The following is a 26,110-nucleotide window of genomic DNA, read 5'->3' on the forward strand; positions in this document are numbered from 1 at the left end:
GACCAAGCGAGCAAAACCTTCAAACGTCCTTCATATCAGAGATCGTGCACCAGCTGTTGTTGACAAACAAACACAAACCACCACCCCTCGTCTTACCGGAGGTTGCTGTTCCGTCTTGCCGATGCACGTAAAACCCAGCCAACTGTATATTATCCATGCATGTTCGCCAGGACGGATGCTAAAGGCGGATTGTCCATTCGTCGACGGATTCTGAGAGAAGTGGCCCTTGTATATGCAGCTCCTCTTCATGTGAATGATGGGGATTTGGGCCAGGTCCGGGAGGAGTCGTTCTGAAGTCCAGGGGCTGTTTTCGGTCATAAGACTTGGTGGCAGAAACCAGGAGCGCAACTTTCACTGGGGACGGGGGGTCATGTTCCCCCACATTCTGAAATTGCATTTTTTTTGTCCCCACCCCCATTTGTCCCCACCCATATTTTAGCATTGGAATACAAAATGCGGAAACTGTGTGCTTTAGGACCATACGGATGCCTCAGAGTGGTCGGGTAGGCTGTTTGGAGTGTTTATTTGACTGGATTTAGGACCGCGTGGACACCACAGAGCAGGCTGACAGGCTGTGTGAAAGCAAAGCTTCTGGGAGGCTGGCTGGACCAGCACGGGAGAGTTGAGCATGGTACAGTGTGTACGTGTTGGGCTCTTTCACCGAGTTGCAAAAGGTAGCAGAACATAAACTGGCTCCTCTGTAGTTGACTGTTGTGGCAGACAAGGTAACTGCTGTTTAACTTAACAAGGTGTTTATTCACAGGGCTGAACTAGTATTGTTACTGACATGTAACATTAGCTAATGTTTCATCCCCTCCCAACTGAGGTGAATGAATAAGCTACGCTAGTGAGTAGCTACCACAGCCAGGTCAGCTCTTGCCTCTAGTTATCTGTCAGATAGTAATAATAGCCACCTCAACTGACAGCAGTTTTTTGTATGGAAATGTTTTGTGGCCTTTGTTTTGTCCCATTTCAGAAGTAAATGACCGTGGCAAGCTTTCACCGGTGAATATACCATTAGAGAGAGAGAGACAAAATTGGCTTATATTAGCTATTATTTTTCCTCAAACTAGACCTGAATCAAACGATCGGCCAAACGATTGATGATTGATATTCTGACGTTTTTGTCAGTGCAATGCGAGTTGTATTAGTCAGTCTGTCACTGTAACTGTATTGATCTGTATTGATCTGTCAGTTTCCCTAGATAATTCCCTCATTTTTACAGTGACACAGTCAATAATAAACAGCTTTAACGTTAAAGGCTTCACTGTCATGGTGCACAGTAGAGGTTTGCGCTCCCGCTTTTTGTCCTACTCCCACCCGTTACCACAAGAACTGGTCCCAAACCCAACCGCGGTCCCGCAATGTTATTTTAGGCGTATGTGACGCAGCTCGCTTGCCAGTCATGGTCTCAGCAATTTTGCACCCTATAGGCAATATAAAATGCGCAAAAACACTTAAATAGGTTAAATTACCAGAGATTCTCACATGGCCCTTACATTGTATTACTGGGCTATATGAGCCAATATGCTAGATTGAAGAGAGCATAGTTGGAGAGACCTGCACTTTCTCTTGAGCTATTTTTATAGCCTACCTTTTAGGGGTGGGAAGTACAAAGTTCCATCTTGAATTGATGGGTAGACCGACATGACAGCAGCCTAAGCTTCAAGCTACAGTCTGAGACCTGGGAATAATGGTTATTTCAATTATTGAAACATCTATTCTTTGATAATACAATGTATAAATGCTCACAAAAGTAAATTCTTTGCCATGCCTCATTTTAGGAGGATCAGATGGTGACAAGGGTCTCAGCAGGGTCCGGCAGGCCAGGGAAGACCAGTCTGACAGAGGTGAGGTGAATCTTTTCAGATACAACATTTTATTCTCTCTGTCCAGCAAACACTGGAGAAGCCAGATGCTATTTTAAGGCAGTCTGACAAACCTCTAAAGTTGATTTCCAAACTGTATCAAGGGTTGATAGAGGCTTTTCCAGAAACATGTATAACAAACATATGAGGAAGTCCTGCGAGATGCTATTAATAATGAAAGGATAAAGATATGTTAGAATACCCAGTCATGTTCATATAATCTCAGACACAAATTACTGCAGTGTAAGACCATCCATAGAAAGTACTATATGCCAGTGAAACTGAATATCATGCACTCAGAAATGTAATTCCTCTGCTGCAGGTGTAAAACACAAAAGGGGACATATTTGCATATGTTATGGTCTTGTGAAGGCTGGCTGAATTCTGGCAAAGAGTATGTTATTTTATCTCAGTATGTCTACAGATTCTACCTTCTCCCTGTTTTTGTTTGCTTGGAAATGTTGACACTGGAGATTATTATCAGAAGAAACTGTGTAACCTAGCATTTATAGTGGATAATAAATGCATTGTCATTAATTGGAAGGATGATTATCCTCCAACAATGTATGGAAGAAATGTCAAGTTATATACAGTATCACTAGATTTGTTTTAAGATTAAGGGTATACAGTGCAACTTTATAAGGTCTGGATGCCTTGTATGGAATACTGCATGACATGTCCACGTCAGGGGAGATACCTTTTTAGGCAATCCCTAGTTGCTGGACAGCTGAGTCCTGGCTCTGGGGGTCTGCTGTACTGTTGTCATTCTGGCCTTAGCCTAACACACCTGAAACCAATAATGAATGTTTCACTAAGATCCTAAATCTGAGTGGGGTGTGTTGGGTTGGGGTGCCACAGAGCCGTGGACCCCTAGTGGCACGGCCATGTGTGCAAGTAAAAAGTGTCCTAGTAACAAGAGCTCTACAGTACTATTAGGCCTATGATATGAATTATATAGAGGGTGTACATTCAACTTTTGTTTCCATTCAACATTCAACTTGTTCCAAACCTTTCCTTTGAGACAAAAAAAAGATGGGAAGGAAGTTGTGTTGGGAAGAAAGTTAAGTTGGATGGGTCGGGGGTGTAGGTGGCTCGGGTTAGCTGGGCAGTCTGGCTGAAATTTGATATAGAGAATGTCTTAAAGACAAAAGGTTAAGTCTGTACATTTTCTCTAAGTTGTTCATTTGTTTAACAAATAGCTTAAGGTGTAACGCAATATTGATTATTGTATTATCATGGATCTTGTTCAGTCTTATCAATCACAAACCAATTCAATACTCTTACCTAGCTTGATGGCTGTAGGCATAATAAAGGAAAATATATACAAGTAACCCCCCCACTTCTAAAACCAAAGTTGTGCCCATGGCAGAAACATTATTTACAAAAAAGTTAATCAACGTGAAAAACCCCCACACAATAGCACAATTGGTTAGGAGCCCGTAAAACGGCAGCGATCTCCACCGGTGCCATTCACAGAGCCATCTCTGAGGACGGATGATACAGCATTCCATGCTTTTTCTTTGGTCAAACCGTACTTGTATTGGAGGTTGCTAAGGTCATACAGCATAGTGAGCTTTTTAGTTCAAAGATCAAACGGGTGTCATCCATTTTGCCAACTTTGTCCTGTCAAATCTGAATATCTTCCAAGGAGGGTAAGGGGTCGACTCTATAGAATCCTCAAAAACATTAATACAAGCTAAACTATCATCTGCAACTGCCCGTCCTTTCATCAGCTAAGAAGTATCTAACAAGCATTGATACTATAGATATAATAACCTACCTTGAATTATGAACCAGGTAGACTACAGTTCCGTTTATATATTTGTTTCATACAGGTAGGCCTACTGCTATTTTATTGATTAAGTGTCAAAAAAGGGTTTATACCAGTTATTTCAGGCATTTTGAATGAATGAGTGGATCTGAGAAAAATAGACTCCAAACCTAGTTTTACGTTGCTGCTACAGCAGCCGGGGCACGATCTCTGCTTTACACACGTGACTATGTAGCAGGTGACATTTCCTACAGTAGGACTCTATCAACTCCATCTCACTCAAGTCTCACGGACATGGATCTCACATGCGTGGTGTAGCTGGGCCGTATCACTTCATGCGTGTAGTAGACCTGAACCTGCACACACACACACACACCTAGAGAGAGTGTGGCTAACCCTGTCTCCAGGCTATTTCGGCAGGAATTGTCTGGTGAACGAGGCTAGAGAACGCTGTTTCAGTTCATTTGTTTTGCCCAGACATTATGCTGATATGATGTGAATGGACAATGCATAATTAATATAGTATATGTTACTCTCCCTATCCAGCAGAAATGTGTGTAGGCGGCATTGAGGAATAGGAGCCAATTTGGCCCTGAGAGCTCAACGTCACACAGCTATCATGGTGGAGAGGTTGGGAGTGACTGGGCTAAATTTACCTTGGGGATGATTCACTAGCCATTATAGTGTGAAGGGCCAGGATTAGAATTTAGTCAGGACACTGAGGTCAACTCCTGACAAAAAGTGCAATGACTACATCATTACGACCTTGGTCATCCAAGCCCAACCCAGCTTATCTTCAGCTATAAACTAGCAGGATGCAGATAGGTAGGGCTGCTAGCCGAAGAGTTGTAAATTCCATTTCTCCAACCTGGCTTGAAAAGTATAATCCAATGCATTTACGGTATGTATCTAAATACAAATATATTTAATATTACGTTGAAGATACAATAGGGTCTCTCACTTTGAGATTTAGGATCCAGCCATTCGACTGATCCCTCTTAACGAGGCCATTAAAGTCCCTGAATAAACGATCTGCCAACAGAACATACTTTTCCCCAAGCCTGCTCCCAGACTGATAAGGGCGAGAGGGAGTAGGAAAGTGGGGCCAACACATCAATACTGCTCTAATTTACTGACCCTTTAAAAATGTGTTGAGTGGCAAAAGCTTACTGTGCTTTGCAATTGTATTCATTTCATGTGCCAAGGTCTTTTCCCCCTTGTTACTGCTGAGCTAAGTTGGGATCAACTACTTCAAAAGCATTTCATAGTTGACAACAAAATCCACTCAAATCCAATGACATAACAGTGTCTTATTTGTATTAGCTCACTCAACTCCAGGTACTGTTAGTTACTTTAGCAAAATAAATCTGGCGCAGACCAACTGACAGAACTAGCCACTGGTCTTCCCCTCTTCTAATTGACTCAGTACCAGTACCTTTTGCATATAGCCTCGTTATTGTTTTTTATTTTAACTGTGTTACTATTTTCCCTTTAGTTTATTTAGCACATTTTTCATTCTTAAAAAATCCAAAAAAAACTCTGCATTGTTGGTTAAGGGCTCCTAAGTAAGCATTTCACAATAAGGTCTACACCTGCTGTAATCAGCATGTGACAAATAAAAATGTGATAATTGGGCTGATACCTGAAATGGCTGGCCTTAAGACGTCAGCATACTTCTGTTCGGCTGGTGTCTAGCCGAGAAGAGGCAATAGTACTGTTTGTCCATTTTGAGACGCCGTAGCCAGTATACACTTCCTCAAAATAGTCATAATTAATCTAAAGATAATTTAGAAATTTGTCATTCGTTTTGATGATTTTGCCAAGGAGATCTTAGTCGCAGAATTTGACATCTAACTAAGATGTTTGGTGCAGTATTTCTTAATACATTTTTTTTGCATGATAACGAGTCGTCTCTTGTTGAAGACTTTATTGATGAACCCCTACTGTTGGCCAATCACTGACGAAGGGGCGTAGACTTCGGCTCTGAATTTCAGCTTGCCTCCAGAAAAAATGTGCCCGAACCGCTGAAAAAACCCTCAAAGTCCAAAATGTTAAAAAATATCATAATATATGCACAAACTCTTCCGAACTGTTTTAGGCTGGGATGCATGAGGACACCTTAACAGAGCTATATACATGCTCATGAAAGGGGGGTGGGACTGTATGGGAGCAGTGAGACTGTAGAATGTCAAGTGACAATTTCCATCGTCCAGTGACCGTGGTAGAGCAGCGCAGCTGACCGTTGCACAGTGAGAGACTTGGACCTCCCTGAACCCCAGACCTGTTTAATCCCGAGCTGGCCACTAAGAGGCTTATGTGTCACTCCATGCTGTAGCACTACAGTCCTGCTACCCTATGTGCAGCCTGGACACACAAAACCCTGCACATTGACTCTGTACCAGTACCCCCTGTATATAGCCTCACCATTGTTATTTTACTGCTGCCCTTTAATTATGTTACTTTTATTTCTGATTAGTTTTTTTTTTTAAGACTGCATTGTTGTTTAGGGCTTGTAAGTAAGCATTTCATTATAAGACCTACACCTGTTGTATTCAGCGCATGTGACAATGCAATTTGATTAATTTCCCAATTACTAAGTATATCAACACACCATTCTCTAACTCTACACCTGTTCATGTTCTTTTCTTGAACTCTTTACTATGTCAATTAGAATCAAATGGAAAACACTGCCCATTTACGATTCCCAGACAGAGACACTTAACCCATACAACCCTTTTGGTTGTAATTCTTTACCATAATATTACTTGGCTATGCCTTTAACTGGCTTCAACCTATGCATATAAACCTGGGCATCACTGCTCATCACGTCAGTAAAGGTTTACACAAGAAGAATCTGGAGGAGGCTGCTGGTGGTGTAAGGCATTTCTCCAACAATAAATTCACATTGTTAGATTGTTAGATTCAACTGATGTGTCAATCGAATAAGTAATATAAAAAAAAATATGGCAGCAGAATTTGACAAAAATTCCATGGTAACAATCAGTTTTTTCCACAGAATCATTTACAAAAACAAATTTAGTGAAAGAACTGTGCAAATGCAAACTTTGGTGACAGGAATACAGTAAAATCTCCCTCAGTTTTTTTGTGTCCACCCATGGATAAAGATTAAACAATTTCTGCAAAAATAATGGTGGTGTCAGCTATGACATGACACCTTGAGTTTTTGAACTCGTGTAAGTGAAGTGGATTTACACCTGGTAACAGAATTACGGTAACAGAATTACATCATGGGTCCCTGATCTGTACTACACAGAAATGCATAATTATGGATATGAATGTCATTCTCCTCATGTTTTACAAGCAGGTAGCCTAGTGGTTAGAGCGTTGGGCCAGTAACCGAAAGGTTGATCAAATCCCCGAGCTGACAGGGTAAAAATCTGTCGTTCTGCCCTGAACAAAGCAGTTATCCCACTGTTCCCCGGTATCGTCATTGTAAATATGGATGTGTTCTTAACAGACTTGCCTAGTTAAATAGAGTAAATGGAAGGAGAGGTAGGTGTCAGTAAGAGCTGGGAGAGGTGACATTAAGTGTAGAGAGAAAGGGAGGGGTTTGTCCAGACTCAGACTGTTTGACAACCAGACAACAGAAAGACAATACTAATAGTATGCCAGTAGTTTGTGACTAGATCAGTAAAATCACTATAACTAATTAGTACTTGTTACTTCAGCGAATGAGTGAGAGAAATTAGAAAATGTGTGTTTTTGATCATGGAAAGGTACAAGGCAATGCTTCTTAAACTTACAGAAGGTAAACAATTTCTCCAATTTCCCCAAACCTAAATAAGAGTTGGCAACATGATTGTGTGACTGATACCTTAAGACTTTTTCTGGTAAATGTTTTCAAAAAAGAGCCCTTTTCCATTTGTTTATCCAGAAATCTAAGCCTTTACTTATGTTATGATAGTCATGTTCCAATCAACAACCTCTCATTTTGTTGACCCTGACATGTGACCTGAAACACTAACCTTAAATCTATAAGAACATTACAGGATGGGCGTGGTCAAGGGGTTTTGACCTAGTCCAGTGCTGCCACACCCCAAGATGAACTACAGAATGTGCAGAGTACACAGCAAGAATTAAGCTAGTGGCTGAGGAAAACAGAATACTTTTTTGTATAAAAAAAAAAAAACTAAGCATCTAGTTGTTCATTTTTTAGCGAAGTAATTAACTAATCAAAATTGTGGTCGAAGCCTGCACTTAGGCTGGTAAAATTACAGACTACTGTGTGCCTTCACGCTCTACATTGACTGATCACTTAAATAATGGAATAGTAGTCACTTTATAATATTTACATACTGCTCTACTCATTTCATATGCATATACTGTATTCTAATCTACTGCATTTTAGTTAATGCCACTCTGACATTGCTCATCCTAATATTTATATATTTCGTAATTCCATTCTTTTACTTTTAGATACTACTGCACTGTTGGAGCTAGGAACACAAGCATTTTACTACACCCGCAATTACATCTGCATGTGACTAATAAAATGTGATTTCAGTCAGTGAGGATGAGGGTGACTTGGACACCTTCCTCTTCACTCAACAGTCAAACTATTCGCTACACAGAGACTGTAAGCTGATTACCCAACCTTGCCTGATGCTGCCTGCGAGAGAGAACCTGCCAAGACATGCAGGCAGGTTTCTGTTTTATAGAATAATAAAATATACACAGAGTGTACAAAACATTATGAACACCTGCTCTTTCCATGAGACACTGGCCACCACAAAAGGACAACTTTGGGAAGCATTGGAGTCAAAATGGGCCAGGATCCCTGTGGAACGCAGGCAGCTTCATTAAATAGTACCCGCAAAAGACCAGTCTCAACGTCCAAAGTGAAGAGGCGACTCCAGGATGCTGGCCTTCTAGCCAGAGTTGCAAAGAAAAAGCCATATCTCAGACTGGCCAATAAAAAGAAAAGATTAAGATGGGGAAAAGAACACAGACACTGGACAGAGGAACTCTGCCTAGAAGGCCAGCATCCGGACAACGCTGGGCCAATTGTGCACAGTCTCATGGGTCTCCCAGTCACTGCCTGCTGTGAAACAGCCTGGGATCAAACCCAGGTCTCTAGTGACACCTCAAGCACTGCGATGCTGTGCCACTCGGGAGGCCGGTCTGAATTTTTAAACATGTATTTTTCCATATATAGACACACCCAATGTGTTAAAATCAAATCAAATATATGCATTGAGCTTGTCTGATGCTTTAAGCTTATGGTTTGATGAAATAAGAAAAATGCCTCAAGGAGGGCACCAGAGAAATAAGAATAAAAAATCTTAACGGGACCTAACTTTTCTCATCTCGCTCCTCATCTCGCTCCTGCTGGCTTTTGCATATTCTGCCATTGCTCTCCTGAAGTTGCTGGTAATAGGCTACACGAGGAGTTGGCAACCTTCCTCATGTGGAATGCCAATTTATCTTACAATTTCTACCGAGCTGTGTGCCAGTTATAGGTTTTATATACACATTTTCATATCTCAAAGTCCTTGGCATGTGGTTAATCCAAATTCTATTCAAATCTAAATGAAAATTATAAATCTAAAAAGTAACTTCTATTGCCATTGCCAACAATGTACAAAATAGGCTACATAAATCCCAAAAATAAAAACATTCCAGCCTGCAGGTAGAAAATATCATGATAAAAACAAATATCCGATAAATCACATTGGCGACACATCGTCTGCAATGAACTTTAAACATTGTATAAACCATTAACTTGGGTCTGGCCCAAAGCTTGATTGAGCTAGCGAACTTGCAACATTGTATATAATATTCTGGGCCCTCAGAGTACCTGCGCCAGTGAGCTCGAGGCAGACGCTGCTGTATGTTTTTTGCTCAAGGAATTAGAAGCCGTGCTTGATTTGGGCAGGAGCTCACCGGAGCTGAGTACCAGCACCTCAAATGTTCTACGGCTTGATCTACTATTCCTCTTGTAGAATATTAACTCAAAAGTATTGTGGAGATCCTGCACCTAAATATAAAAAAAACAGTAGCAGCACCGAAAATGAGTCCAAGTCCAGCACTGATAAGAAGTAAATCAGGTAGACCTATTTTAATGACACTTCCACTGGATCAGAGCATGACATTTTTCCCTTTCACACTGAGTAGTTATCGAAAGGGAGAGAGCTGGAAAGATATCTCAAATACATTGAGGAACTGTTGTAATTCTCAATGGATGTAAAAACAGACCGTTTGCTTGGTGAAGAAAACGCCACAGGTCATTAGTTGTGGTGCGTTAAGCCAATCAGAAATACTATCAGGTCCCCAAATGGGCACATTTACATGCCTACATTTGCGCACAGGCCTGGTAGCCTATAGGCCTACTTCTATGCATGCACATGCTTACTCAACATTGGCAGGAGCGCTCCAAACAAAAGGCAATGACAGAGATGGCCGCCTCGCTTCGCGTTCCTAGGAAACTATGCAGTTTTTTGTTTTTTTACGTGTTATTTCTTACATTAGTACCCCAGGTCATCTTAGGTTTCATTACATACAGTCGAGAAGAACTACTGAATATAAGATCAGCGTCAACTCACCATCAGTACGACCAAGAATATGTTTTGGCGGATCCTGTGTTCTGCCTTACAAACAGGACAACGGAATGGATCGCATGCAGCGACCCAAGAAAACGACTCCGAAAAAGAGGGAAACGTAGCGGTCTTCTGGTCAGATCCGGACAAGGGCACATCACGCACCACTCCCGAGCATTCTTCTTGCCAATGTCCAGTCTCTTGACAACAAGGTTGATGAAACCGAGCAAGGGTAGCATTCCAGAGGGACATCAGAGACTGCAATGTTCTCTGCTTCACGGAAACATGGCTTACTGGGAAGACGCTATCCGATGCGGTGCAGCCAACGGGTTTCTCCACGCATCGCGCCGACAGAAACAAACATCTTTCTGGTAAGAAGAGCGGCGGGGGCGTATGCCTCATGACTAACAAGACATGGTGTGATGAAGAAACATACAGGAACTCAAATCCTTCTGTTCACCTGGAATTCCTCACAATCAAATGTAGACCGCATTATCTTCCAAGAGAATTCTCTTCGATTATAATCACAGCCGTATATATCCCCCCCAAGCAGACACATCGATGGCTCTGAGCGAACTTTATTTAACTCTTTGCAAACTGGAAACCATTTATCCGGAGGCTGCATTCATTGTAGCTGGGGATTTTAACAAAGCTAATCTGAAAACAAGACTCCTAAATTTTATCAGCATATCGATTGCGCAACCAGGGGTGGTAAAACCTTGGATCATTGTTACTCTAACTTCCGCGACGCATATAAGGCCCTGCCCCGCCCCTTCGGAAAAGCTGACCACGACTCCATTTTGTTGATCCCTGCCTACAGGCAGAAACTTAAACAAGAGGCTCCCACGCTGAGGTCTGTCCAACTGGTCAGAAAGCTGACTCCACACAAGACTGCTTCCATCACGTGGACTGGGACAAATTGCGTCAGATGAAAATATTGACGAATACGCTGATTCGGTGTGCGAGTTCATTAGAACGTGCGTCGAAATGTCGTTCCCATAGCAACGATAAAACATTCCCAAACCAGAAACCGTGATTGATGGCAGCATTCGCGTGAAACTGAAAGCGCGAACCACTGCTTTTAATCAGGGCAAGGTGTCTGTAACATGTCCGAATATAAACAATGCAGCTATTCCCTCCCAAGGCTATTAAACAAGCCCAGTACAGGGACAAAGTGGAATCTCAATTCAATGGCTCAGACACAAGAGGCATGTGGCAGGGTCTACAGTCAATCACGGACTACAAGAAGAAACCCAGCCCAGTCACGGACCAGGATGTCTTGCTCCCAGGCAGACTAAATAACTTTTTTGCCCGCTTTGAGGACAATACAGTGCCACTGACACGGCCTGCAACGAAAACATGCGGTCTCTCCTTCACTGCAGCCGAGGTGAGTAAGACATTTAAACGTGTTAACCCTCGCAAGGCTGCAGGCCCAGACGGCATCCCCAGCCGCGCCCTCAGAGCATGCGCAGACCAGCTGGCCGGTGTGTTTACGGACATATTCAATCAATCCCTATACCAGTCTGCTGTTCCCACATGCTTCAAGAGGGCCACCATTGTTCCTGTTCCCAAGAAAGCTAAGGTAATGAGCTAAACGACTACCGCCCGTAGCACTCACTTCCGTCATCATGAAGTGCTTTGAGAGACTAGTCAAGGACCATATCACCTCCACCCTACCTGACACCCTAGACCCACTCCAATACCGCCCAAATAGGTCCACAGACGATGCAATCTCAACCACACTGCACACTGCCCTAACCCACCTGGACAAGAGGAATAATGTGAGAATGCTGTTCATCGACTACAGCTCGGCATTCAACACCATAGTACCCTCCAAGCTCGTCATCAAGCTCGAGACCCTGGGTCTCGACCCCGCCCTGTGCAACTGGGTACTGGACAGGTGGTGAAGGCAACAATCTCTCCCCGCTGATCCTCAACACGGGGCCCCACAATCTGAGCCCTCTCCTGTACTCCCTGTTCACCCACGACTGCGTGGCCACGCATCCAACTCAATCATCAAGTTTGCGGACGACACAACAGTGGTAGGCTTGATTACCAACAACGACGAGACGGCCTACAGGGAGGAGGTGAGGGCCCTCGGAGTGTGGTGTCAGGAAAATAACCTCACACTCAACGTCAACAAAACTAAGGAGATGATTGTGGACTTCAGGAAACAGCAGAGGGAACACCCCTATCCACATCGATGGAACAGTAGTGGAGAGGGTAGCAAGTTTTAAGTTCCTCGGCATACACATCACAGACAAACTGAATTGGTCCACTCACACTGACAGCGTCGTGAAGAAGGCGCAGCAGCGCCTCTTCAACCTCAGGAGGCTGAAGAAATTGCTTGTCACCAAAAGCACTCACGAACTTCTTCGAGAGCATCCTGGCGGGCTGTATCACCGCCTGGTACGGCAACTGCTCCGCCCTCAACCGTAAGGCTCTCCAGAGGGTAGTGAAAACATCACCGGGGGCAAACTACCTGCCCTCCAGGACACCTACACCACCCGATGTTACAGGAAGGCCATAAAGATCATCAAGGACATCAACCACCCGAACCACTGCCTGTTCACCCCGCTATCATCCAGAAGGCGAGGTCAGTACAGGTGCATCAAAGCTGGGACTGAGAGACTGAAAAACAGCTTCTATCTCAAGGCTATCAGACTGTTAAACAGCCACCATTGAGTGGCTGCTGCCAACACACTGTCATTGACACTGACCCAACTCCAGCCACTTTAATAATGGGAATTGATGGGAAATGATGTAAATATATCACTAGCCACTTTAAACAATGCTACCTTATATAATGTTACTTACCCTACATTATTCATCTCATATGCATACGTATATACTGTACTCTACATCATCGACTGCATCCCTATGTAATACATGTATCACTAGCCACTTTAACTATGCCACTTTGTTTACTTTGTCTACATACTCATCTCATATGTATATACTGTACTCGATACCATCTACTGTATGCTGCTCTGTACCATCACTCACTCATATATCCTTATGTACATATTCTTTATCCCCTAACACTGTGTATAAGACAGTAGTTTTAGAATTGTTAGTTAGATTACTTGTTGGTTATCACTGCATTGTCGGAACTAGAAGCACAAGCATTTCGCTACACTCGCATTAACATCTGCTAACCATGTGTATGTGACAAATAAAATTTGATTTGATTTGATTTGACTAAATTAACAAAACTCAAGTAATGAAATAAACCAAAACTTGATTCTCACAAGTATAGCATTGTTTGCAAAGTGCACAACCTGTGTCCACTCCGACAATGATAACTGGAAAAGTGGAATAATAATACTGAATGAATAAACTGAAATTACCATAACCAAAGTAACAAACACTGTAGATTAGAAATTATAGTAATTAACAGTAAATGTACTACTGGTGATATATTTAAGGAGGAATTGATATACACTAACAATCAAAACGTAAACAATTCACACAATGAAGTTATGAATCAATGAATGTGCAAATTGGAAGGGAGAGAGCGCATTCTGGAGAGTGAAGTGCATTGTGCATCTGGGCACATGGTCAATCTGACTTCTGCATTGACCATGCAGCATTTATGGTGATATGGACTCAACAGAAGTCAGGGCATTCATACTTCTTGCGCTTCGCGGAGCAGTGCAGAGCGGTAGTCAAGGAAGTGAGTTTGTTTTCTACAGGATGTAACACCCCCACGCAGCCCTCCACATAGTTACAAAATAAGGGAGGTGCATGGCGATGCAGTACGGAGCTCGATTTGTATCTACAGTTAAATTCAGAAGTTAACATACACCAGAGCCAAACATATTTAAACTCAGTTTTTCACAATTCCTGACATTTAATCAGAGTAACAATTCTCTGTCTTAAGTCAGTTAGGATCACCACTTTATTTTAAGAATGTGAAATGTCAGAATAATAGTAGAGAGAGTGATTTATTTCATCTTTTATTTCTTTCATCGCATTCCCAGTGAGTCAGAAGGTGACATACACTCACTTAGTATTTGGTAGCATTGCCTTTAAATTGTTTAACTTGGGTTAAACGTTTCAGGTAGCCTTCCACAAGCTTCCCACAATAAGTTGGGTGAATTTTGGCCCATTCCTCCTAACAGAGCTGGTGTAACTGAGTCAGGTTTGTAGGCATCCTTGCTCACACAAGCTTTTTCAGTTCTGCCCACACATTTTCTATAGGATTAAGGTCAGGGCTTTGTGATGGCCACTCCAATACCTTAACTTTGTTGTCCTTAACCCATTTGCAACCAAGCTTTAATCTCCTGATTGATGTCTTGAGATGTGGCTTCAATATATCCACAACATTTTCTATCCTCATGATGCCATCTATTTTGTGAAGTGCACCAGTCCCTCCTGCAGCAAAACACCCCCACAACATGATGCTGCCATCCCCGTGCTTCACGGTTGGGATGGCGTTCTCGGCTTGCAAGCCTCCCCCTTTTTCCTCCAAACGTAACTATGGTCATTATGGCCAAACAGTTATTTTTTTGTTTCATCAGACCAGAGGACATTTCTCCAAAAAGTATGATTTTTGGAAAAAACGTAGTCTGGATTTTATATGGCGGTTTTGGAGCAGTGGCTTCTTCCTTGCTGAGCAGCCTTTCAGGTTATGTGGATATAGATACTTTTGTACCCGTTTCCTCCAGCATCTTCACAAGGTCCTTTGCTGCTGTTCTGCAATGGATTTGCACTTTTCTTATCAAAGTACGTTCATCTCAAGGAGACAGAAAGCGTCTCCTTCCTGAGCGTTATGGCGGCTGCGTGGTCCCATGGTGTTTATACTTGCGTACTATTGTTTGTACAGATGAAAGTTGTACCTTCAGGCGTTTGATTCATCCTTGGGAGCAATTTCCATACTTGTGGAGGTCTATATATTTTTTCTGAGGTCTTGGCTGATTTCTTTTGATTTTCCCATGATGTCAAGACGTGTTTATTTTACACGTGTGAATTGGAAATGTGTTCTTTGCATATCCCAACTCCCCCCGAGATACCCTCAGAGTGGATTTTTCACCGTGTCGGCTTGGGGATTTGAACTGGCGACCTTTCGGTTACTGGCCAAACGGTCTAACAACTAGGTTACCTGCCGCCCTACATAGTGGCAATTTTAAGCTAACAGAATGATGCTGAGACTCAGATTTTTTTCACATTAAAATGTATGCAAAAAAATCAAAAATGTTTGCAAAGTTAAACAAACTATACAACTCCCAAGGACTACTGTTAACATTTTCCACTAAAACCATTTTGTTACCAAACTTTGCATCTGCACTGTTCTTCAAGTAAATGTGTTTTCATAACAAAAAATATTGGGGAATTGATAAAAGTAGTCCTTGTACATAGTGTTGTATGGTTTGTTTAACATACGTTTTAAAGTGAAAAATCAGTCTCAGTATCATTCTGTTACTGTGGAATTGTCCATTGGGATCAGAGAACATGGCACACTTAAAGCTGTCTGGACTCTGGATGTCAATACCTAGTTAATCTGTGTTTAAACTTACACTTGTTCTGTTGTACTTCATGAACACATCTAGCCTTCGTATGTGCAGCATAACCATGGGTGGACAAAGCATTGAATGTGAAGGTCTGTATTTGTATATCTGTTTTTTTATATACAGAACAGAAATATACATGCAACAATTCAAAAGACTTTGCTGAGTTACAGTTCATGTAAAGAAATCAATTAGGCCCTAATCTAATGAATTTCACATGACTGGGCAGGGGCACAGCCGTGGGTGGGCCTGGGAGGGCATACATAGGCCTACCCACTTGGCAGCCAGGCCCAGCCAATCAGAATGAGCTTTAAGGGCTTGATTACACATAAATTCTTCAGCAACAGCTCTGGTGGACATTCCTCACGCTCCCTCAAAACTTGAAACATCTGTGGCATTGTGTTGTTTGACAACAGCACATTTTAGAGTAACCTTTTATTGTCCTCAGCACAAGGTCCACCTATGTAATGATCATACCGTTTAATCAGCTTCTTGATATGCCACACCTGTCAGGTGGATGTATTACCTTGGCAAAAGATAGAATGCTCACTAACAAGGATGTAAACAAATGTGTGCACAAAATTTGAGAAAAATAACCACTTTGTGCATATGGAACATTTCTTGGATCTTTATTTCAGCTCATTAAACATGGGACCAGCACTTTACATGTTGTGTTTATATTTTTGTTCAGTGTATATTTGCTTGTGGTTTGTGCCTGCAATCATAACTGTGCCCGGATAGAGTGAGTCAGCTAGTGCAGTTGCTCTATAATAGCATGCTCTTGCCACACAGAGTAATGATACACTGGAGAAATACACAGATGGAACAGACTGCTGAATCACACAGAAAATATACACTGTAGAGAAACAGAAAACATCTCTACACACCTAATGGTACTCATCCAGTAGATGCCTTGCAGTTAAGCCATATGACATAGCCTGTCATTGAACCTCTCTGCACGATCATGTCATTATCATACTGTTCAAACTTCTCAAAATAACATTTGGATTACATTGTTGATTTCTGACTCCTATTTTTTTTTTTACTGTGTTTTACTACCGGAATGAAGACAGTATTTCGAACTACACTCACAGCATAGATCATGTAAATTCATTATTGATCATTAATTTCTTTACTCCCCACAATTAGATATTGATCATATAACATACTGCATTATTTAAACAATTAAGCCCAGTAAGAGAAACACTGTAAACAACTACACCTACACACAGAACAGTAATTAGGGTATCTGAGTGCAGGTTAGCTGCACAGGCATAGACATCACCGCATCGCCACCACATAACTATAATTCCTGCAGCTTCTTGTTTGTACAAGCTCAGGGAGCTTGACAGCTACACTGTGGTCTCTTCTTTTTTCTGTGAGTTCTGAATAATACTACTGGCTGCCTTTTTGTCGCACAGTGTTCTGAAATAGACTGGGCTGGGCTACCCTGCACTCTGTCGATTCTGTGGGTTCCATGACATTCTGAGCAGAGTAGTCAATGTTCCCCCCAATGTCTCAGAACTAAAGGGTTTGTGCCAATGAAATAATAATAAAGAGATTAGTGTTGAAGTAATGAATGACAGTGAACCAACACCCCCCCCAAACTCATAACACTCAACAAGAGCCAAACACATCAACAAACACTAATTGTGTCCTTAATTAAAGTGGTTGATATGACTGTGTGCACACAAGCAATTATCCTGTGGGCAAGCTTGAGTGCGTTTGTGTGTGTGTGTGTTTTTTTACTATACTTGTGGGGACCAGAAGTCCTCACAAGGATAGTAAAAGACGGTCAATTCTGACAATTAGAGATATTTTGCTGGTCCCCACAAGGAAAAAGGCTATTTTAGGCTGATGGGTTAGCGTACGGGTTTGAATTAGGGAAAATAGGATGTTGAATAGGAATCAATTGTTTGCTCTCCACAAGGATAGTAAAACAAAAGTGTGTATGTGTATGACCAAGAGAGAGCGATGACATTTAATTGGCTGCATGTCCGACTTCAGGAACACAGCCAGGGCTATACGCTGACCTTTTTTTTTTACAAGGTCATAGCACCTAAATTGAAAAATGTTGGCACACACAAAGAAATTTAGGAGCACAATAACAAATATTTGAGATAATAAAGCTAGAATCCTTCATATTTAGGCGCATATGATTAGAATTGTCACACTGTAGAGCCCTGACAGTCACCCACAGGAAGTCATTAACTGCAGAGGTCCTGGTGGCGAGGGGAAGAATGTTAGGCCAAATGGACCCTACTAAGGTTGACAGATGGGCTGTGTATTTTATGTATGCGGATGGTCATTTGAGGGACCCTAAAGTGGTCTGTCTGGTTCCTCATTACCGACTCACACTGCAAACAGAAACCAGGTGCATGACATTGGAACATCATTCTTCCTCCTACACAACCTCAGATTCATCTAAGCTCTGTTAGACGGTCTCCACTTGACCCTATTAAACACGGTACATGTATACTATACCATAATAGGAGTATTGCTGAAGACGTAGTTGGATTGATTTGTCCACATACAAATCTCCAACAAAACAGGAAGTCTATATACACGATCATGCAATGTTTTGTTGCATGATCAACAGTTCTCTGTTCCTAGTTGGCATCGCAGATTGAAGGGAAGCAGCATAACTGGTCTTTATTCTATCCCGGGCACAAGCATAGCTATTTTCCCGATAGATGTACAAGACAAACAATATTTCCGAGTGTGCTCACATACTCCCTTAAAAGACCTACTCCAGAAAACAAGAAAAAAAGTGGCAATAGTAGTGTTTGCAAAACAAAACGTCACAAAATGTCATAACATATGCACAAACTCTTGTTTGGGAAGCATGCAGACACCTTTAGAGGGAAGCAGGGTCAGACAGGGAAGGGATCCTGAGATCTCTGGACAGGGCAATGGGTGTGAGACTACCACAACAAGCACATGTATGACCAGGGTGAATTACAACAGGCCATAGAGATATATGTTATGTGCATTTCAATATCTGTGCAAGACCAACACTGACGAGCACATGCACATGGTGTAGCCAGACAAGATAGAAACATTCCTCATATCCCTACATAACACCACTCACATTCCTCCCCGGACCCCTGTCGCTGCAAAACCACTACATGCTATCATGTTCACACACAGAAAAAACACTCAGGGCGTTTTTTTACTGCCCTACCAGCCTGGTCAGACTCTTGTGTGTGAGTGTACAGACCACTGAGAGAAAAATACTCCTCCTCTACTTCCTTCTGCGTATCCTTTTCATCATAATTGTTTTTGTTGATCGAATCATCACCTAAATTAGGCCCCCTGATGGTGGTCGAGCCCTTGCACAAAGGGCAGATTGTGTGGCCCTGGCTGGGTACTTCCCACAAGACAGTTTGCAGAGAACAATAAATTGAAGGAGACCATTTATCAAGTGAATATTAGTTCTGGAAACTTCTATATTTACAAGCAGAACCTTTACTATAACACGGCTTCACTCCAAACTTGGGATGTGGTTGCCCATTTTATCCAGATGCTTTTTCTAGCTATTGAAAATGTCGAAATTTGCGGCCAGTGTAAGGCGGTTTCATCGTTGACAGAGACAGGTTACATTCCCTTGCATGGATGTTAAAACAAGTCAGAAGGATTCGATTGTAGGAGATTAACTATATAAGGGGGCTATCAGCAAGCAGCAGCAACGAATTAAAGGCAAAGAGAAAATTCGCGAAACAAAATGTTACACTGTAGCGTAAGAAGCGATGCACTTGTAGACTGACAGCGGATACATTTGAAATTTTAGCGTATTGGTGTATCCATAAACATATTAAACACATAATTGTGCACTGACATGTGTATGTCAACATGTTTCATAAAAAAAGCCTTTCCCGCGGATTGAGTAATTAATACCCGTGTTTACCAGGCATTTATCTCGCATTCATTTCAAATATCAAACAAAGCCCAGTTAACAGACAAGGCTCTCTTTGTCATCATAACGCTGAGCAACTATAAACACTCTCCGTATACCCTTAACGCATCATGGGTCTATCACAGCTGCGTCACCCATGACAATCTGCTGGAAGATTCCACCAACACAAAATAGACAATTTCCTATAAAATAACATCTGACTGTAAATAGCCTGGCCTCTAGTTTATATACTACAGACCGCTGTGTGCTTAAATGGTCTCAAAATGGTGCTTCACATGACTTCTTGTAGCCAGGCTATGTAGAAGGCTATGCAAAAAAATCGTGTGAAAATAGAATTAAAGATACACACTTCTTAAATGCACACCGAAATGCCATACTTGGGACACAGGATTGAACTAAAAGATAAACACAAAGTCAACATACATGTCTGCCGCCAGGGTAGGTAGCCTTGTCAGTCACTCCAAATCGTGGAATCCGAATTTCAAATGAAAATGTCAAATCAATAAAAAGGAAACTAATTCCGCGAGTTCCTTCATCAGAAATAGGCAAATTATATAAATAAATTAAAATAGACTTCTTCACGCGATGCTGTGACGCTCCCTTGTCATTTGCCCTCCAATTTCTCGATTGTCACTTTCTCGCTCTCCTGCAAGCAAAGCTGAAGGCTTGCTCTTGTCCTTATCTCCGAAGGGGTGTGGACAAACCAATGAGGATGAAAAAGTAGTCCATACATAAGCAGACCTGGGTCCGTGACTTCTCAGGGGCTTTTTTGGAAAAATGGCGAAAACAGGCAACAATATCATACAAGGCGCCACAGTTTTGCGCCTTGTAGCCTACCAACTCCTGTTAAGTGCTCGAGAGTTTATCCGTGGGTGTAACTACAAACACAGACCGATACACTCACTCAACTAAGAGGTTCTGGGTATGGCAGCAATGTGCTGGTGAAAGAAAGGAGGGAAGGACACGTGGGATTTTCAGCAGTGTGCGCCTCTTGTGTCTTGTGAGCTGGAAAATAAACGTCTCCCATTTACCCCCTGCGCTTACCCAAATGGGCTTTGGCATGCAAACTGCACTTGGAAGTAGAGGTCTTCATGGGTCCACCCAATACCCGAGAACCGACCCGAGACTTCAGCTGGTCCAGGACAGGTCCAAAATTCAATTTCCCCTCAGGTCCAGGTCTGGTCCTGTTTGTTGTTATTTGATTGTTATCTGGTCTTGGGTCAATGTAACCACAGCTGATAGACCCGAATGGACCCGACCGCGGCTCTGAATAGCCTATAGCATATTTATTTTATGCTAATAAGCTGAATGTATTCACTTAGCCAACATATAAAGACTTATTCGTTAACCAGAAGCATAACTTGACTGATAAAATTTTTTGTCACTCGGGTCCAATCAGGTCTGGTCTAGACTTTAAGGTACGAGTCGGTTCAAGGTATGGTGGTCATCGGGTCCATTTGGGTTTGGGTCTGATTGGCCTCGGGTCCGGGACCCAAGACCTCTACTTGGAAATACACACAGTATATAAAGTTGTTGACAGGGAATGTGTAGTCTTTGCTCAAACTAAGGACCCAGAAACTGATGCCATATCCTAAACTGGTCACATCTCCACAACAGGACCCACAAGGTAAGGTCGGTAGATGTATTTTTTTGCCCACATTTTCTTGACAGTTTATTTCTCACCATAATTTGCTCATATGCATGAATAATTATAGACTGATGAAGCTGCACAGTCCTCCGAGTTGATGTTACTAGGGAGAGAGACTAAGCCTTTGTGATATCTGGAGGAGAACTCCACTAGGGTGATCCTTCCCATGGACCAGGGCATATGATAACTTTAATCTCCACCAAAAGCAGTTGCTAACAGCTACCATGATGACATTTTCATTTTAGTCATTTAGCAGACACTCTTATCCAGAGCGAATTACAGTAGTGAGTGCATACACTTTGTACATACATTCCACATTCTTATTTTGTACAAAGATCTCTATCAATCTGAGGATGATATTGCCCCAAGAGTCAGATGCTTCAGTGAAGAGAACATCATGTTACTCTGATGCTGACAGTACTTCTCTTCAAACACTACGTCCTCTGAAAATGAAAAGTGTTGTGAAGGCTGTGTGATGGAACATTTTATTTTTGTGCTTTTCTAATAACCAATTTATGTGTTCATGTAAGTGACTGACTGAATGAATCCTCACTATCAGTATCTGCAATTTGGCAATACACCCAGACCCTTGTTTTGAGAACTTAAAACATATCAGTTTCAAGGTCTCAGCGTAGAGAAGAAGCCTCGTGAGGTATTGGTCTGTCACATGCATGACCCAGTATTGGTCGGTCAAATGAATGAAACAAACCTTAATGATTAATTAATTTTGCATGATGAATGACCTAAATCAGGCAAATATAAATTGTCGTCATTTTAAGAGATCTAACGGGACTGCCCCATTGGAGCTCCTGATCGACATGTGTACTTGGTGCATTGAGTTGGTTGGAGCCTCTCCAGCATGCTGATAGTAAAGAATGATTCATTTAAGATTGACATTGAGTGTCCCTGTGCAGAATTTGCACGACAGCAGCCTGCTTTTCCTATCTTCTCTTTTCCTTGATGCTTGCACTTATTTTCAAATCAAATATAGACTTCAAAGAAAACTAGCTCCATGTACCTTTTGATATACTGCACTGTACACCAAACAGCCTGGTTTCCAGTACAGCCGTGTGCACATCAGATAGATATGTAGTTCAGTCAGGCCGGTCTGAACGAATCGTCACTTTTCATTCATCTAGTAAACTAATATAATTCACATTACTTCCTATCTCACTTAACAGCATACTGTAGCAGGTATTGATATGGTAGCAGTTACAATGTTACCTCATAAGCATAGCATGATTCTATGGTAGTGTCTACAATGTTACCTCGTCAGAATAGCAGTTATTTATAGAGTAGTGTTGTAATGTTAACTCATCAGTATAGCGTCACATCTCTCCTCCTCTTTTACTATTAGCAAGCGTGAAAAATGTCATTCACCTATTAACTTCAGGATATTAGTATGACAAACTAAGGCAATTCCACCACAATTGCTGATTAACCTATGGGCTCACTCGTGCTTTCCTTGGCCATGCATCTATGGGAGTATTAATACAGTACCAGTCCAAAGTTTGGACACACCTACTCATTCCTAGGTTTTTCTTTATTTTTACTATTTTCTACATTGAAGAATAATAGTGAAGACATCAAAACTATGGAATAACACATATGGAATCATGTAGTAACTAAAAAAGTGTTTTAAAAAATCTAAATATATTTGAGATTCTTCAAAGTAGCCAACCTTTGCCTTGATGACAGCTTTGCACAAACTTGGCATTCTCTCAACCAGCTTCATGAGGTAGTCACCTTGAATGCATTTCAATTAGCAGGTGTGCCTTGTTAAAAGTTCATTTGTGGAATTTCTTTCCTTCTTAATGTGTTTGAGCCAATCAGTTGTGTTGTGACAAGGTAGGAGTAGTATACAGAAGATAGCCCTATTTGGTAAAAGACCAAGTCCATATTATGGCAACTCAATATTATGACAACTCAAATAAGCAAAGAGAAATGACAGTCCATCATGACTTTAAGACATGGTCAGTCAATATTGAACATTTCAAGAATTTTGAAAGTTTCTTCAAGTGCAGTCGCTAAAATCATCAAGCGCTATGATGACACTGGCACTCATGAAGACCGCCACAGGAAAGGAAGACCCAGAGTTACCTCTGCTGCAGAGGATAAGTTCATTAGAGTTACCAGCCTCAGAAATTGCAGCCCAAATAAATGCTTCTCAGAGTTCAAGTAACAGACACATCCCAACATCAACTGTTCAGAGGACACTGTGTGAATCAGGCCTTCATTGTCAAATTGCTGCAAAGAAACCACTACTAAAGGACACCAATAAGAAGAAGTGATTTGCTCGGGCCAAGAAACATGTCTGTCCTTTGGTCTGATGAGTCCAAATGTGAGATTTTTGGCTCCAACCGCCATGTCTTTGTAAGACACAGAGTAGGTGAACGGATGATCTTCGCATGTGTGCTTCCCACAATGAAGCATGAAGGGGAGGTGTGATGGTGTGGGGGTGCTTTGTTGTTGACACTGTCAGTGATTTATTTAGAATTCAAGGCACATTTAATTAACCAGCATGGCTACCACAGCATTTTTTCAGCGATACTCCATCCCATCTGGTTTGCGCCAAGTGGGACTATCAATTGTTTCTCAAAAGGAAAATGACCCAACACGCCTCCAGTCTGTGTAAAGGTTATTTGGCCAAGGAGAGTGATGGAGTGCTGCATCAGATGACCTGGCCTCCACAATCACCCGACCTCAACCCATTTGAGATGGTTTGGGATGATTTGGACCGTAGAGTGAAGGGAAAGTAGCCAACAAGTGCTCAGCATATGTGAGAACTCCTTCAAGACTGTTGGAAAAGCATTCCAAGTGAAGCTGGTTGAGTGTGCAAAGCTGTCATCAAGGCAAAGGGTGGCTACTTTAAAGAATCTCAAGTATAAAATATATTTGTTTAACACTTTTTTTGTTACTACATGATTCCATATATGTTATTTCATAGGTTTGATGTCTTCAGTATTATTCTACAATGTAGAAAATAGTCAAAATAAAGAAAAATCCTTGAATGAGTAGGTGTGTCCAAACCTTTGACTGAAACTGTATGTCAACTCAAACCTTGTGTCTCCCACTTTCTGTTTTGCAGCAACAGTCTTCCAACGACCTTCCACCTCCCCACCACCACCAACTGAAGGCCCGTCATCGGATCTCCATTCTCCCAGTGAGGGGGTTCGATGCCAGCTGCCCAGCATCTGAGGAGCATTCCTCTGAGACGAGGCCTACGCCTACCCCAAACTATTCAATAAAATTACATATTGTATTCTATCTTTGTTGTCATTCAGTTTAGCCTGCAGTTTATTAAACTGATTGCAGAACACTAGTTGAACCAAGATGCTAACAGCACACTCAGTGAAAGCATAGGAAAAGTTTGAGTGTGAAATAATTCCGTCCAGGGAAGAGATTTCTCAGAGCCGGCATCTCCTCCTACTCTTCTCTCTCTCTCACACACACACACACACACACACACACACACACACACACACACACACACACACACAGTTGTCAGAGTAAGTGTATATGACAGTGACAAAAGCGCCCGACCCCTCAAAGACTGCGCTCTCCCAGAAGAGATGAATGACTCCTCTCACAGGCCCTGGGCAGTTGTTAACCTGGCAACCCTGGGTGATGTCATGCATTTGGAAAGTGAGTCTGCATGGCCCTCTCCGTGTGTGATATAGGCCAAGACTGGAAAGAGAGATCAATAGAGGTCTGCCATTCACCACAATGCCCTGCCACCCCTCCACACTCCCTGCACCCTCTATTGAAACCCACCAGCCCATTTATAGTTATCTGAATTCTTCTGTCGCCTTCAATCACCACCACGACCCTTCCAACCCACATCACCCCCCATTTAATCCACCTCAGTGCAATCCCAGCAAACCTATTTTATGTCCAAGGGATTGGACAGCAGGACACAATGCAGTGCTGTGCTGACAATTATTCAGGCAATGTAATGAGATCATGGAGTATTCTGCTGCCTGAGCTAATCTGGTTTTAATAGCCAACCCCATGTGTGGTTTATTTTGGGTTAAAATGTTACAAATGATTTCAAGTTAGATATAGTATGATATGACGTTTTTTGAGTCCAAGCCAAGGAAAGTATGTTCAGTCTTAATATGAAGATTAATTTAATATAAGTATTTGTGAATTTGACGTATGCTTTGGTATGTTTTAGTTTATCCTAGTTTATCCTCAATACTCACAAAACTAAAGTAATGGTGTTTTCTAATGCAATAAATAGAGCTCTGAACCTTTCACCTACCTGTCAGGGCAAGGAGATTGAGGTTGTAACCTCATATAAATATCTTGGAATTTTAATTGATGACGGCCTCTCTTTTAAATTGCATATTCAACAACTTACAAAAAAAATGTATTTTAGGAATAAGGCCTATTTTTCTTTTGAAGCCTGAAGGAGGCTAGTATCAGCTATATTTATGCCTTTACTAGACTATGGGGATATTTTATATATCAATGCTTCCACTCAGTGTTTGAGATCAATTGACACTCTTTACCATAGCACTTTGAGATTTATTTTAAACTGCAAAACCCTTACGCACCACTGCACTTTGTATACCAGGGTTGGCTGGCCTTCTCTAGTCACTCGTAGGCTCAGTCACTGGAATACTTTATTTACAAAGCCATTTTGGGTTTACTGCCTTTTTATTTGGGCATTTTTATTGTTCAGAAATCTGGTGGGTACTCTCTTCGTTCGCTGGACTTTATCCTGCTAACTGTTCCAAATGTCCGAACTGAATTTGGTAAAAGGGCTTTAATGTACTCTGCGCCATCGTCTTGGAACGCCTTACAAAATTATTTTAAACTGGAAGAACTTGTCCCG

The 26,110-nt window shown here is 41.8% G+C and overlaps 1 protein-coding gene and 1 long non-coding RNA gene across 4 annotated transcripts in view; one reads left to right on the forward strand and one right to left on the reverse strand.

The window, feature by feature from the left end:
• The window catches only part of ripor1 (RHO family interacting cell polarization regulator 1), a 133,539-nt gene that overhangs the window by 66,481 nt on the left and 40,948 nt on the right, over nucleotides 1-26,110 (reverse strand). The window contains exon 1 of one of the 3 annotated variants that reach the window (XM_029634204.2): nucleotides 20,046-20,540. The exons of the other annotated variants lie outside the window; for them this stretch is intronic. The gene's annotated coding sequence lies outside the window, so the exon portion shown is untranslated. Of the gene's footprint in view, nucleotides 1-20,045; nucleotides 20,541-26,110 lie in introns of those variants that run through there. 3 annotated transcript variants of the gene reach the window in all.
• Nucleotides 1,568-24,537, forward strand: LOC115109381 (uncharacterized). Its single transcript, XR_003860512.2, has 3 exons — nucleotides 1,568-1,696; nucleotides 1,785-1,850; nucleotides 24,359-24,537. It is a non-coding gene; the product is annotated as an uncharacterized LOC115109381 (long non-coding RNA).

The sequence above is a fragment of the Oncorhynchus nerka genome, linkage group LG25 (assembly GCF_034236695.1).
Source record: "Oncorhynchus nerka isolate Pitt River linkage group LG25, Oner_Uvic_2.0, whole genome shotgun sequence".
NCBI lineage: Eukaryota > Metazoa > Chordata > Actinopteri > Salmoniformes > Salmonidae > Oncorhynchus > Oncorhynchus nerka.